Source organism: Lactuca virosa, chromosome 2 (genome assembly GCF_052849685.1).
Source record: "Lactuca virosa cultivar CGN04683 chromosome 2, Lactuca_virosa_CGN04683_v6, whole genome shotgun sequence".
NCBI classification, from domain to species: Eukaryota; Viridiplantae; Streptophyta; class Magnoliopsida; order Asterales; family Asteraceae; genus Lactuca; species Lactuca virosa.
The window spans coordinates 146990969-147004641 of NC_136427.1; positions in this window are offsets into that span (position 1 = coordinate 146990969).

Genomic DNA, 13673 nt, shown 5'->3' on the forward strand with positions numbered 1-13673 from the left:
TCCTTCGTATCGCTAGCATTTAGTCGTCACATCAGTATTCGTCGTGAGGCGTTGAGTAGACCTTTGAGAGTCTCCATAGCTGATGAGCATGCTGTTTTTGCGACTGAGGTGATCCGGGGATGTGTGCTTGAGATTTGTGGAGTCGAGTTTCCGATAGATTTGGTACCTATCGCGATGGGGGATGTCTGTGTCATCGTGGGCATGGACTGGTTGAGTCGATTCGGAGCTATGATCGACTATGAGCGTCAATTGGTGACCATCTGGAACCCTAGTGGGGGAGAACTTACAGTATTCGGCGAGGGTACCCGATCTGGGTCAGCATTTTGTTCGGCTGCTCGAGCGAGGCAGAGCTTGCAGCAGGGCTGCATGGGTTTTCTGGCGTACGTGTCGGATACGCGGGATATTACGGAGAGACCGAGTACTGTCGCTGAGGTGCCAGTGGTTAGCGAGTTTCCGAACATTTTCCCCGAGGATTTACCAGGTGTGCCTCCCGAGAGGCAGGTGGAGTTTCGCATTGATTTGCTTCCAGGGGCGGCACCTATCGCCAAGGCACCCTATCGCCTTACGCCGCCAGAGATGCAGGAGATATTCTCGCAACTTCAGGAGCTGTTAGGGAAGGGATTCATCCGGCCGAGTAGCTCGCCGTGGGGAGCACCGATCCTTTTTGTCAAGAAAAAGGACAACTCGCACAGGATGTGCATTGATTAGCGGGAGTTGAACAAGCTGACGGTCAAGAACCGTTATCCACTCCCGAGGATCGACGATCTGTTCGATCAGTTGCAGGGTGCATCTTGGTTTTCCAAGATCGATTTGAGGTCTGGTTATCACCAGATGAGGGTTCGTGAGGAGGATATTCAGAAGACAACATTCAGAACTCGTTATGGGCATTACGAGTTCGTGGTGATGCCTTTCGGGCTCACCAATGCACCCGCAACGTTCATGGATCTCATGAACCGGGTATGCAGGCCTATGTTGGATCGTTCGGTGATCGTGTTCATCGACGATATTTTGGTATATTCGAGACCTAGAGAACATCATGAGGAGCATTTGAGAGAGGTCCTCGGAGTATTGAGATCGGAGAGGCTTTATGCCAAATTCTCCAAGTGTGATTTCTGGTTACGAGAGGTGCAGTTCTTGGGACACCTCGTTAATCAGAATGGGATTTTGGTCGACCCGGCCAAGATTGAGGTGGTTATGAGTTGGGAGGTGCCGAGATCCCCCAACGAGATCAGGAGTTTTCTTGGGTTGGCCGGCTACTACCGGAGGTTTATCATATATTTCTCCAAGATTGATGTTCCTCTCACCAAGTTGACCCGGAAGGGCGTTGCTTTTGTTTGGGGTCCCGAGCAGCAGATCTCGTTTGAGACTCTTCGCCAGAGATTGTGCGAAGCTCCTGTGTTATCTCTTCCTGAAGGGATGGAGGACTTCGTGGTTTACTGCGATGCATCTATATCAGGGTTAGGTGCAGTGCTTATGCAGAGAGGGAACGTGATAGCATATGCATCGAGGCAGCTGAAGCCTCATGAGACGAGGTACCCAACCCACGATTTAGAGTTGGGGGCAGTGGTGTTGGCCGTCAAGATCTAGCGTCATTACTTGTACGGGGTTCGGTGTACCATTTACACGGACCACAAGAGCTTGAAGTATCTGATGGATCAACCCAACCTGAATATGCGCCAGAGGAGGTGGTTGGACGTGGTAAAAGATTATGACTGTGAGATTTTGTATCACCCGGGCAAGGCTAACGTGGTAGCCGATGCCCTGAGTCGCAAGGCGGAGAGTGCCCCAATTCGGGATATATGCATGAGGATGACAGTGATGACTCCGGTATTGGACATCATTCGAGAGGCCCAGGCGGAGGCCGTGAGACCGGAGAAGCACAAGAGGGAGCGGGTGATTGGGCAAGTATCCGAGTTTGTGACGGATAGCCGGGGACTTATGACCTTTCAAGGTCGGATTTGGGTACCTTATACGGGCGGAGCTCGTAGCACTCTGATAGAGGAAGCGCATAGGTCGAGATTTTCGATCCATCCCGGGGCCACTAAGATGTATTTGGATCTGAAGAGAGACTATTGGTGGCCCTGTATGAAGAGGGATGTTGCTTGGGTGGCCGAGAGGTGCTTGACCTGCCGTCGGGTCAAGGCAGAGCACCAACGTCCACATGGTCCATTGTAGCCTTTGGAGATTCCCAAGTGGAAGTGGGAGCAGATCTCGATGGACTTTATCACCAAATTACCGAGAACGACGCGTGGAGTTGACACGATCTGGGTGATTGTGGATCTGTTGACGAAGAGTGCTCACTTCCTTGCTATTAGTCAGAGCTCTTCTGCTGAGAGGCTGGCAGAGATTTATGTGCGAGAGGTGGTGGCTCGGAATGGAGTGCCAACGTCCATAGTGTCGGATCGGGATGTGCGTTTTACTTCCAGATTCTGGAAGAAGTTCCATGAGGAGTTGGGAACGCGATTGCATTTTAGTACCGCGTACCACCCACAGACAGACGGACAGAGTGAGCGGACGATTCAGACGCTCGAGGACATGCTTCGGGCATGCGTTATGGACTTCGGTGGGAGTTGGGACACATACCTACCCTTGGTTGAGTTTTCTTACAACAAAAACCATCACTCGAGCATCGGTATGCCTCCCTTTGAGCTCCTTTATAGGAGGAGGTTTCGTACTCCCATCTGTTGGGGAGAGGTGGGGCAGAGAGTTATGGGCGGCACTGAGATAGTGCTGAAGACGACCGAGCAGATTCAGCAGGTCAGACAGAGGTTGCAAACGACTCAGAGTCGTCAGAAGAGTTACACGGACAAACGACGATCCGAGCTTGAGTTCCAGGTCGGAGATTTTGTGCTTCTGAAGGTTTCCCCATGGAAAGGAGTAATCCAGTTTAGGAAGCGGGGCAAGTTGGGGCCTCGATATATTGGACCTTTCAGGGTGGTCGCCAGGGTAGGCAAGGTAGCATATCAGCTGGAACTACCTGAGGAGTTGAGCCAGATCCATAGAACCTTCCACGTGTCCCATTTGCGGAAGTGTGTGGCTGATGAGACGGAAGTGGTACCGTTAGAGGACATTCAGGTGGATGCGAGCCTGAATTATATCGAGAGGCCGATCGCGATCATAGATCGGAAGGTGAAGGTTCTGAGGAACAAGGAAGTGCCCCTGGTTCAGGTCCAGTGGCAACATCGGAAGGGGTCCGATTTGACTTGGGAACCGGAGTCGGAGATGCGGGAGCAGTACCCCGAGCTATTTGCGGAGCAAGACTTCGAGGGCGAAGTCTGATTCTAGTGGGGGAGAATTGTAACTTCCGGTTTTCCAGGTATATTAATTTAAGCATTTATTTTAAGGATCTTAGGTGGACTCGACGAGTTGGTGCCTCAACTCGTCGAGTGGGATCACGTCTTGGTGACGTGTTTAATGAATGGACTCGACAAGTCGGGTATCTGACTCGCCGAGTCAGCGCTGTTGAGGGAAACCCTAATTGCTTGGGTTTGTGGCCTATTAAAAGGCTCTTATGGCCTCCATTTGCGGCCACACTTTCCCTTGAGAGACCCTAATCGGTCCAGAGAGCTTAGAGAGAGAGAGAGAGAGCTAATTTCTTCATTTTGGTGCATTCTTGCAAGGAAGAAGGAGAGGGTTCAAGCTTAGCTGTCGAGAGGGGCTCTAATCCTTCTCTATTTCATTCAGGGCTGCTGTTAGAGGTATGAATCTATACCTGTTTTCGTATGATTAGTAGATTTCTTGAAGTTAGGGTTTCTTTACCCTCTTTTAAGTTGACTTATGAAATATATGAAGTCCCTTTGAGACTTAGACATCAGATCTGAACCTTGAGAGGTCCAGAGAGTCCCAAGAACCCAGCTTTATGCAGTTGCATAAGAATATTGAATCAAAGACACCATTTTTAGGGGTATTTTGTCATTTAGAGCTAAATGAGTGATGCATGGGCATAAAGGTTGAAACTTTACATGATTAATGAGCCTTGAGGGCATATATCTGAAAATTGGGAAAGTATCTTGCCCCAAATCGGCTGAATGAAAAAGAGTCTGAATAGACTCACCGAGTCGAGCCGCTGACTCAGCGAGTAGCCTAGGGTTTTGTCCCGATGAACTGAGTCAGATGGTGACTCGTCGAGTTAGGGGTTAGCTCGTCGAGTTGGAGCTTTTTGGGTTTCCATGAATCGACTGGACTCGACGAGTCTCCCGAGTGCACTCGACGAGTCTGGTCAAAGTTGGGCCGTTGACTGGAGTTGACTTCTGTTGACTTTAGGGTTTGGTCAATATGAGTGAAAGGGGTCAGAGAGGGGTAGAATGGTCTTTTACCCACTCTTCATAGATAAGAGTAGAATATTAATTAGAAATATTATCTTGTGATAGGCGGAGGCTAGACAGAGGATTTCGGGCACGAAATCTTACTATCTTACGAGGTGAGTCTCCTCACTATACTTTACCTAGAGTGGTAATTATGTGTGACCAGAGGGTCTTATGTGCTTGCTTGAGTTATGCATGATTGTGTGATATGTATTGTATGCTATATTATTTGTTTCTTAGACCGGACCGGAGGGTCCAACGAACTATGAGGCCAGAGGGTTCTCAATCATACCGGACCGGAAGGTCCAACGAGCTAGACCGGACATGAGGGTCCAACGAGCTACGGGACTGGAGGGTCCCGCTGAGATTCATGGACCGGAGGGTCTTACAGAGTATACCCTTGAGTGGCGAATGTGTTGTATGTGGTATTTTGGGGAACTCACTAAGCATTCGTGCTTACCGTGTTATGTGTTATGTGTTTCAGGTACTTCCGAGGATCGCAGGAAGGCACCAGCATGATTGTATACACACTCTTGATATGGAGCCATGATTGTGGATCCTGGATTTGAATAATTGTATTGAAAAATTGTGGTTGTTTTTGAGAATTAATGATGAGACATATGTTTTATGAGTTTTTGAAATTGAAAAATCTGTTTTGAAAATCATTTTGTTTCAGAAGAGAGGGTCGTGCTAGGTGTGTATAGTAGAGGGTCCTGGGAAGAGACCCATGACTTCTGATTATCGAGGGAAAGGCCAGCGGGGCCGGAGTCAGTGAAGCATGTACAGGAAAGTGCACAAGAAAGTTGTCGCTCCAAGGGTTTAGGCTACTACAAGGTAGCGGGGTTGGTCATGTCAGCAAAAGGTGATAATGATTCTTGGGTATATTTGAATCCTTGGAATGTGAGTTCAATATGGTGTTAAGCACCCAAGAATAAGATTCAGATTCTGGTTCTGGCTCAGGAGCAGGGTCTGGACCAGTCGATGCGCGATCGCATAAGTTCATCTCATCGGAGATTACTTGCAGAGTTATGGGAATGGACCTCGGTGGTCTTTCGTTCAGCCAGGGAAAGGACTTTAGGAGCTCTCAGTAGTCGTCTCAGGGCCTTTCGGGCCCGATTTGTCACGAGGTAGTTAGGGGTTCATTAGAAACCCAAGGTCTGTGGACCCTTAGAATCCTTTGGGAAGGAAGATTCTATAGTTGGTTCCTGTTATCAACACCAGGATTTCGTCAGATGTTCGCTGGTATGTTATCTTCTGCTACTAGATGGATGTTGGGAATACGTACCACTTTGGAGTTCTGATCGAGTTTGGGCAAGTTAGATCTCGGGTCGGTTCTCTGTCATTGTTTGGGTTATCATTCTAGATCTTTGTCGAGATCGGTGCAGGAGTAATATGTAGAGGATACTCGATCAGGGTTAGAACGATAGTTATACAGTGAAGTCAGCATTTAGTGGTTCTATCATGGTTCGGGTGTGGTCGACCATTGTCTATGGATGAACTTTGGAGTTCAAGGCACTACTGTTGCTTGGAAAGGATCGGTAGCATGAAGATGGTAATTTCAGTTGTGGGTGTTAGATGCATAAGTGGTTGGTCATTGGATGTTCAAGATAATTGTATTTTCGCATGGGCTGTGTTCGGTTAGAGTTCAGTGGTGCTGCAAGGTTGGAAGTGGGAATGAGGATTCGTCAGCCAGAGTGAAGATTAAGGCCTTGAGTTGACAGCATGGTAGATGGACTAAGGTGTCAGACTGGACCAGATTTCAAGAGTACTCTTTGAGATTTCAGAGGATGGGCCGGTCTTAAGGTTTGACTGGTAATTGATCGTTAGCATTGGTAAGCTCAGATTGTCGGCAGTGGACTATTAGGAAGTAAGAAGGATTGGGAATCCTTCAATTCTCATGTACCGCGAAGACTTAGTCGAATCTAAGTGGGGGAGAGACTTTTTGTAAAGTTCTCCAAATGTGAGTTCTGGTTGCGTGAGGTGCAATCTCTTGGGCACCTTGTCAATTAGAAGGGTATTCTGGTCGATACGTCCAGGATAGAGGCCGAGATGCAGTGGGAGATTCCGAGGTCTCCAACTGAGATTCGGAGTTTCCTGGGTCTAGCGGGTTATTACCGGAGATTTATACGGGACTTCTTCGAGATTGCGGTTCCTTTGACCCGATTGACCAAGAAGTCGGTGGCCTTTGTTGGGGGCCTGAACAACAAACACCCATCGAGACTCTCAGACAACAACTTTCGGGAACCAGGGTAGAGCTCCAGTTAGGATTCAAGTTCAGTTGTGTGTTAGAGTGTTGTAAGTCTGCGGGTGTAGCCGTAGCATTCACTAGCAGTCAGATAGTATTAGAGTGTTGTAAGTCTGCGGGTGTAGCCGTAGCATTCACTAGCATCCAGATAGTGTTCGAGTGTTGTAAGTCTGCGGGTGTAGCCGTAACATTCACTAGCAGTCATATAGTATTAGAGTGTTGTAAGTCTGCGGGTGTAGCCGTAGCATTCACTAGCAGCCAGATAGTGTTAGAGTGTTGTAAGTCTGTGGGTGTAGCCGTAGCATTCACTAGCAGTCAGATAGTATTAGAGTGTTGTAAGACTACGGGGGTAGCCGTAGCATTCACTAGCAGCCAGATAGTGTTAGAGTGTTGTAAGTGTCACAACTAGGAATTTTGATGCTTTGTAACAACAACAATGATAACATTTGTGAACCAAAAATGTGAAAGCATGTATGATGCTTATTCAATAACAACAAACTTCCATCAAACACTTTATACAAGCACTGCAAATAGTCAACAAAGAATTGGAAACCCTAGAAACCCCGGTTTAAGTCCATTTTGGATTAGGATTTTCTTATTTGGGCCTAATGGACCAATAAGCTTCCAATTTGACTATTTTGGGCTTAGAACTCCTATATGGACTCTAATTGGACCCACTTTAATTTATTTTAACAATTTGGGCCATAATGGGCCCAGAATGAAATAAAATACCCTAAGGGGGCCATAACAAAGCTAATTAACTTAAAAAGGCCATAAGACTCATACTTTGATGTAAATTGGGCCCATATATTGGACTTAAGCACAAAAAGCCCAATTTCTTTTCTTCCTTCCCCTTCTCTCGGCCCAACTACACAAATGGGGGGAAGAGTTGACTTTTTACTTGCCACCTCACAATTGTACATGGGGTATCCATGCACCCTTCCCATATTTCCAAGCATCCATCACTTCACACTCTCTTCTCCTCTCTCTTTTCTTCTTCGGCCGAGAACCACAAAGGGAAAGACACACACACACACACACACAATTCACTCAAACACTCTCAAAGAACACTCTTCCTTCTTCTTCATCAAAAATTTCGAGATCTAGGAGCTTTCAAGTAGGATTCTCCCTAAGAGTCATCATCTAAGGTAAGTTGATGCTTAAATTCATGATCTAGCTACTTCATTTCATCAAAAATCTCTTCTAAATCTATTCAAACTCGTGATCTTGCATCTTAGAACACATCTAAGCCAAAGATCCACCAAGAAGCTTGTTAGGCCGAGATTTGCATCAAACTTCTTCCATTTTTTTTCTAAACCGAATCCACAAACTCAAGGTGAGTTCATACCTCTCTCTTTTCGGTTTTCATAAGTTTTATGGGGGAGAATACAAGTAAAATGTTTAGATCCATGTGTATGGGTATGCTATGTATGATTCTATATATGTATGTGTGATTTTATGTGCTTATGTGTTGAATATGTAAACAAAAAGGGAAGAAAACTTGAGATCTATGGCATGAGTAAGAAAACAAACAAGAACTAATGTATATTACACTAAACAAGTCAAGAAAATTACCCTCCAAGATTATGATAAACATATTGTAATATAAAACTAATTTTTGGGCTTAAATTGTCAAATAAACAAAAGTTGAGTTAAAAATTGCCATTCACGGTTTTCTTACTGGTCAAAAGAGTCAAATCAGTTAAAACAAATGTTTTTATGAATATTATGCTCTTCAAAGGACTTGAAATGTAAATATTAGCTTAATGGGCTAATTTTTGGGCTTTTCGGCCCATTAAGCCCAAAGTTGCGAAAATCATGACTTTCAAATGGCTGAAATGGTAAATTCTTCAAAACAGGGGATAAAAAGTTAAAAAAAACTATTTCAAGTGTTAAAATGCTTTTCTTTTCCAAAAAGGATCAAAAATGTAAAGTTTTTGGATTTTGGGCCAAAGTTGTAAAAATTGCGAAAAGTTTGGACTTTAACCGAAAAACACTTTGCTGGAAGGTCTGAAACTGCCAAAGAATAAGTTTTGAGCTAAAAATATCATTTGAACAAGTCTATGATTCAAAAGTGTCAAGAAAATGGTCTAAGGGTTTAAAATGTCTTTTCTTTTGTATAAAGGACTAAAATTGTTATTTTTATTAAAGAAGGGCTGAAAAGGTCAAACCAATATTTTGAACCAATTATTTTATTTTAAGATATTTGAGTCAAAAGAATACAAATTTACAACTTACGAAAACAGAATGAAGAATATACCTATATTTTTAAAAACATCATTATAAACAACCGAACGGTCTCGTGCCGAACCAAAAATAACAATCGTTCAATCAAACCTTCCAACAATTATGCAATACCTAAAACAAGTAAATATTCAAACTTTGGACTTGAAAGTTTCAATCATGCTAGTTGGACCTTTGTGATCTGATGAGAATAAATCTCAGACCGATTAGATCTTTTACAGGAAAAATATGAAGATCAAACAAAACAAACACAATAATAATATGAACACAGTATAGAATCAACGTTATGCTTATGATTCAAATATAGTCACACCTCAGCAGAGCTCGATGAAGAACTTCCACTGTAGAGGCGAGCTATGGTTTACAAAACTCAATGAGAAAAATAATGAAAGCGTTAATCACAAAGACTGCATGCATGCAGCTTAAATACTAAACCCTAGAATAAAACATGCACGGTTGGACAGGCCCAAACCGGCAACCAAAACTGGGCTAAGGACCGAGCCCATGACGCAACACTATAAGCCCAACAATCTCCCCCTTTGCGTCAAATGAGGCGAGAGATCATTTTCTTTGAGTAGGCTTCACAGTCTTGACAACCTTGAACAGCCGAGGGATGATTGCAAGAAGTGTCTGCCGAAATTGAATGTGCCATCTCAGCATATCAGTAAACATCTTCTTGTCGGCTGCAGTGTTCTGACTACACCTCTGAATAATCTCCACAATGTGCTCCAAGCAAGCAGTTGAGAAGAGGTGTTTGTCAACAAGAGCGAATAGACATTTCTGACCTTCGCCCCTGATAAACATCACTGTGTGATACTTTGAATCAATTTTGCCCTTGACCATCGTATTGACATCGCCTGCTCTGCCCATTGGTTTGATCGTGGTTCGCTTGTGAATGGCAGAGGCGATCTATTGGTCCATTTTCGCTACTTCGTGAATGTAGCATACAAGCATTCGCTTGACATGGTCAATGATCGGCTGATACTCCTGTGGATTTGACAGCAAGATATTGTTGAGGAGTATCCAGTCGTGGGGATTGAGGTTCGGTAGATCAGCAAGAGTGAAGTGGTGAACCGAGCCTTCAGATCCTCGAGTCACTCGGAACTTGACATTGACAAACTTCCCGGCTGAGTAGGGCTTCAAAACCTTGATAGTTGTGATTTTCTACGAACTCCAGGTCAAGTACTGAGGTTGAACGAACTCTAGGTAGAACTCCAACAGATCTCGATCCACCTTCGGGTCTGGAGAAGGGATAGCAGCAGTTGAGTTGAAGCAGTGAAAGATGAATGCCTTTCGAGTGATCGGCATGTCAAACTGTGCATCCTTGGAGTTTTCAAGCCCAAAAGACATGACTGGTTCGAGCCAAAGAACACTTGGTTCGTCTATGGCGCTTCTTTGAAGCGAGTCAATAGTCCATTCTGGAAAAATGGACTTCTTCTTTTCCAAAAGCTCCTTCTCTTTTTGCTTCTTTTCTAGGTCAGCCATTTGCTTCTTGACCTTTTCTTGAAGCTCATTATCAGTAGATTTTGTTTTCTGATAAGGCTTTTCGGGATTTTCTTCAAAAACATTTTCTTCATCATCAGTGTCATCTTCACCGATCTTCTTTTTCTTCTTGTCTCTGTTACTGACCGAAGCTTCATTATCCTTCGGTTCAGCAGTTGGTTTCGGTTCAGGAGGAGGTCGAGTCTTCGCTACCTTCTCTCCCCTTGTTTCGGCTGGACACCAGTCACCGAAACACCCTCGATACGACTAAGGATGGCCAGTGCAGGTCTGAGTTTCTCAGCCAAATGCCTTCGGATGGTAATGGTTATGATGGGATCATGGGCTTCAAGGAGGTGAAGTAAAATGGAGTGAACATCGCCAGCAGAGCTTCGAATAACCTCCCTCTCAGATTTCAAATCATTGAGTTCAGTTGTGGCAGCGCGAAGCTTGAGGTTCTGCATCTTCAGCTGAGAGGTCCTTTTGTCGAGCTCATCCATGATACGATTTTGGACAGCCAGTTCGGCTTCCAGCTGAGTCAGACGGTCCTTGACATCACCATGAAGTTTTTCATTAGCAGCTTCAATGGCCTGTCGAGCGGCTTCAAGATTAGACCGTTCGGTTTCAAGAGAGCGCTGGAGATTATCGACAGAAGCATTCACTGTCTGAGCATTCTTTTGAGCAGCAGCTTGTAAAGAGTCGAGGAATAACTGAGCCTCAGAAATTAGTTTTTCGACTTTTGCGGTTGCATCTTTACATTCTTTCGTTGAGGCCTCAACAGCAAGCGAAGCCTTCTGACATTGGGAACTGGAGGCATCAATGGCCTTTGCTGCGGCAGAGAGAGAGGCATCGTGCTCTTTGACAATAGAAGAGAATAACGACTTCAGAGCAGCATCGGAGTAAGCACCAGTGGAAGAGGAGGAAAGTAGTTGATCCAGTTTGTCATTGACTGCTTTGAGATGACGTTTGGTGACAGGTGCATCTTCGTCGTCATCACTTTGCACACGGTAAGGACTAAAATAAGTGGAATCAAATTCCAAGTCCTCACCGCCAAGAACTGGGGTGGTGTCAGTAGATGGGGTAGGTGATAAGGGTTTGGTAGTGGTAGGAGGTTCGGTTGTTACTGGTGGTTCGGTTGTAACAGGTGGTTCGGTTGTAACAGGTGGGGTGGGAGCTATAGAATGAGCCCCTGTAGTAGTGGTGGTAGTGGTAGTGTCTGTGAAGATTGGAGCAGGGATGGGAATAGTGGTTGATGGTTGAGAGGTAGGGATAGGAAATATTGGAGGGATGGATATTGGTACAGAAATGGGTGGAGGAGAAGGAGGTTGGGAACGAACTGGAATTTCTGGGGTAGGCGAGCGAGGCGGGGTATCACCACGACCCGAAGCCTCATCATCAGAGCTTTCGCTTTCAGAATCTGAAGGAGGAGCAGATTTGTGTTTAGGAGGAACATACTCTGAGTCTGAATCGCTTGAAGATTGGAGTATGAGTCTCCGAGCGGGCTTCTTCTGCTTCTTCGGTTGAGACTGTGATGGAGCAGCTTTGTCTAACTTTCGCTTCTTAGGGGTTTGACCCTTGGTTGGTTTAGCGACATTCCCTTCTTTCTGGGTTGCGGTTCGCTTTCCCCTCTTTGCTGGTTTATCAGCCTCTTCAATGGAGCGAACCATGGCTGGCGTGAGCTCCCTTGGACCCGAAGAAGGAATCTCCCTGTATTGTTGCAGAACATTGCTTGCTGCAGACACACAGGCAAGCATGGTGTCAGGGATGGATCCAATGAAGGAGTACTTGGTGGGATCAGTGACGATTATCTTGGTGGAATTAAAGGTGGCGATGGAGGAGAGAAGAGAGTTCGCCATGATTGGAACGTGGAGACGATCCATTGCCCACTTTGTGATGATTGACCAGAACCTTCCACAGGAGATCTCTGAGTGTCTTGATGAAGAAACCAAGCTTTGAACCAGTTGTTTCCAGATGATGGTTCCATAATCCAAAGCTATCCCGTGATATAGACCATAAAGCACAGTCATAAATGACTTGCTTGCTCCATCTGAGCTGGCGCTTCGCTCAGAAAGTCCTTTGAACAATAGAGTGAATAGGCTGTTCCATTGAGGAGGAAGGTAGGACTTCTTGAACTTGGTAATGGTGGTTAGGGTTTCAGTGTACCCCATTTGATAAAACATTGAGAACAGTTGACCAGTAGTGATCGATTCAGGGTTTACCAAAGTTGGTGCTTGAGAGAGACCAATTAGGGCACAGAAGCGGTTCTTGGAGATGGAAGTCTTCTCATTGTGGATTTCAAAGTGAATCCTCTCAGCAACCTTGTTGTAGTAAGCAGTTGAATAGACGAGTGAGAGGCAGGACATGGGAACAACTTCGACTTTTGACAGAGCGTCGACAAGAGGCGAGTATTTGAGACACTCGACGACATACAACATGTCGGGTTCATAGATGAAAGGAGTGAGATCGATGATCAGGTTTTGTTGAGGTTTGATGGTGAGGAGGGTTTGGTGAACAGATGTGTCGTGAACTGAAGAGGAGTCTGCCATTGTTGAAGCTTTGAGAAGAAGAAGGTGAACAGTGAGAGAAATCGCTCTTTGCCTTTGAGAGAGTATGTAAGTGATAAAAGGGGTAAAGTGAAGCGTGCCTGATCCTTTTATACGTACTAGTAGGAGAGAGAAAAATCCGGCTGATATCTTGGATTTATTTGAAACCATGCCTAATGTGACGGAGTGAACAGTTGTCATACCCGATGATGACGCAGGAAAGAGAAAGGATGTTTCCTTTATACGCCATTCCATAAAAAGTGCTTTTTCAAATCGTCAAAACGATTGGATAACTGCTGACTCAGCATTAACTTTATCCCAAACGTCACCCCATATTTCACATGAATCGTCATTGCCTTTTAACTTTATCGATCAAGGGAATACTTGAAGAAACGAGGCTGGAACAAGTAGAGCATCATTAATAGAACCAGATTTTGGAAAATCAAAGATTTTCGTGCATAGAGTGTAAAAGATAAAGAAATAAAGCAAACATTTTGTGGGTAGTGGTGATGTCTTGTTGAGACATAAAGCAATTGATTCTGGGCACAAATCTCTTCCTTCAAAGTCAAGAGAGACTTAAAAGTGCTTGTGTGGTTTCCCATTAAATAACGATCAATAACTTGTTAAGAAGTATTGAAAGGCATCTTTTTAATTAAAGCTTATAAAGGGTGGCTTTCGCTTCAATTCATGATTTCGATACTTGATATAAGACCGAAACTGAACGAAGTACTTGTGAGATCAATGTGATCTGTTGAACAAGTAGGTAGGGAAGATATGTATTGACTGTTGGATAGGTGAGAAATCCCAAAAAATATTAACTGGATCCTTGGGGGAAGAAAAGTTCTTGGTAATGGAAAT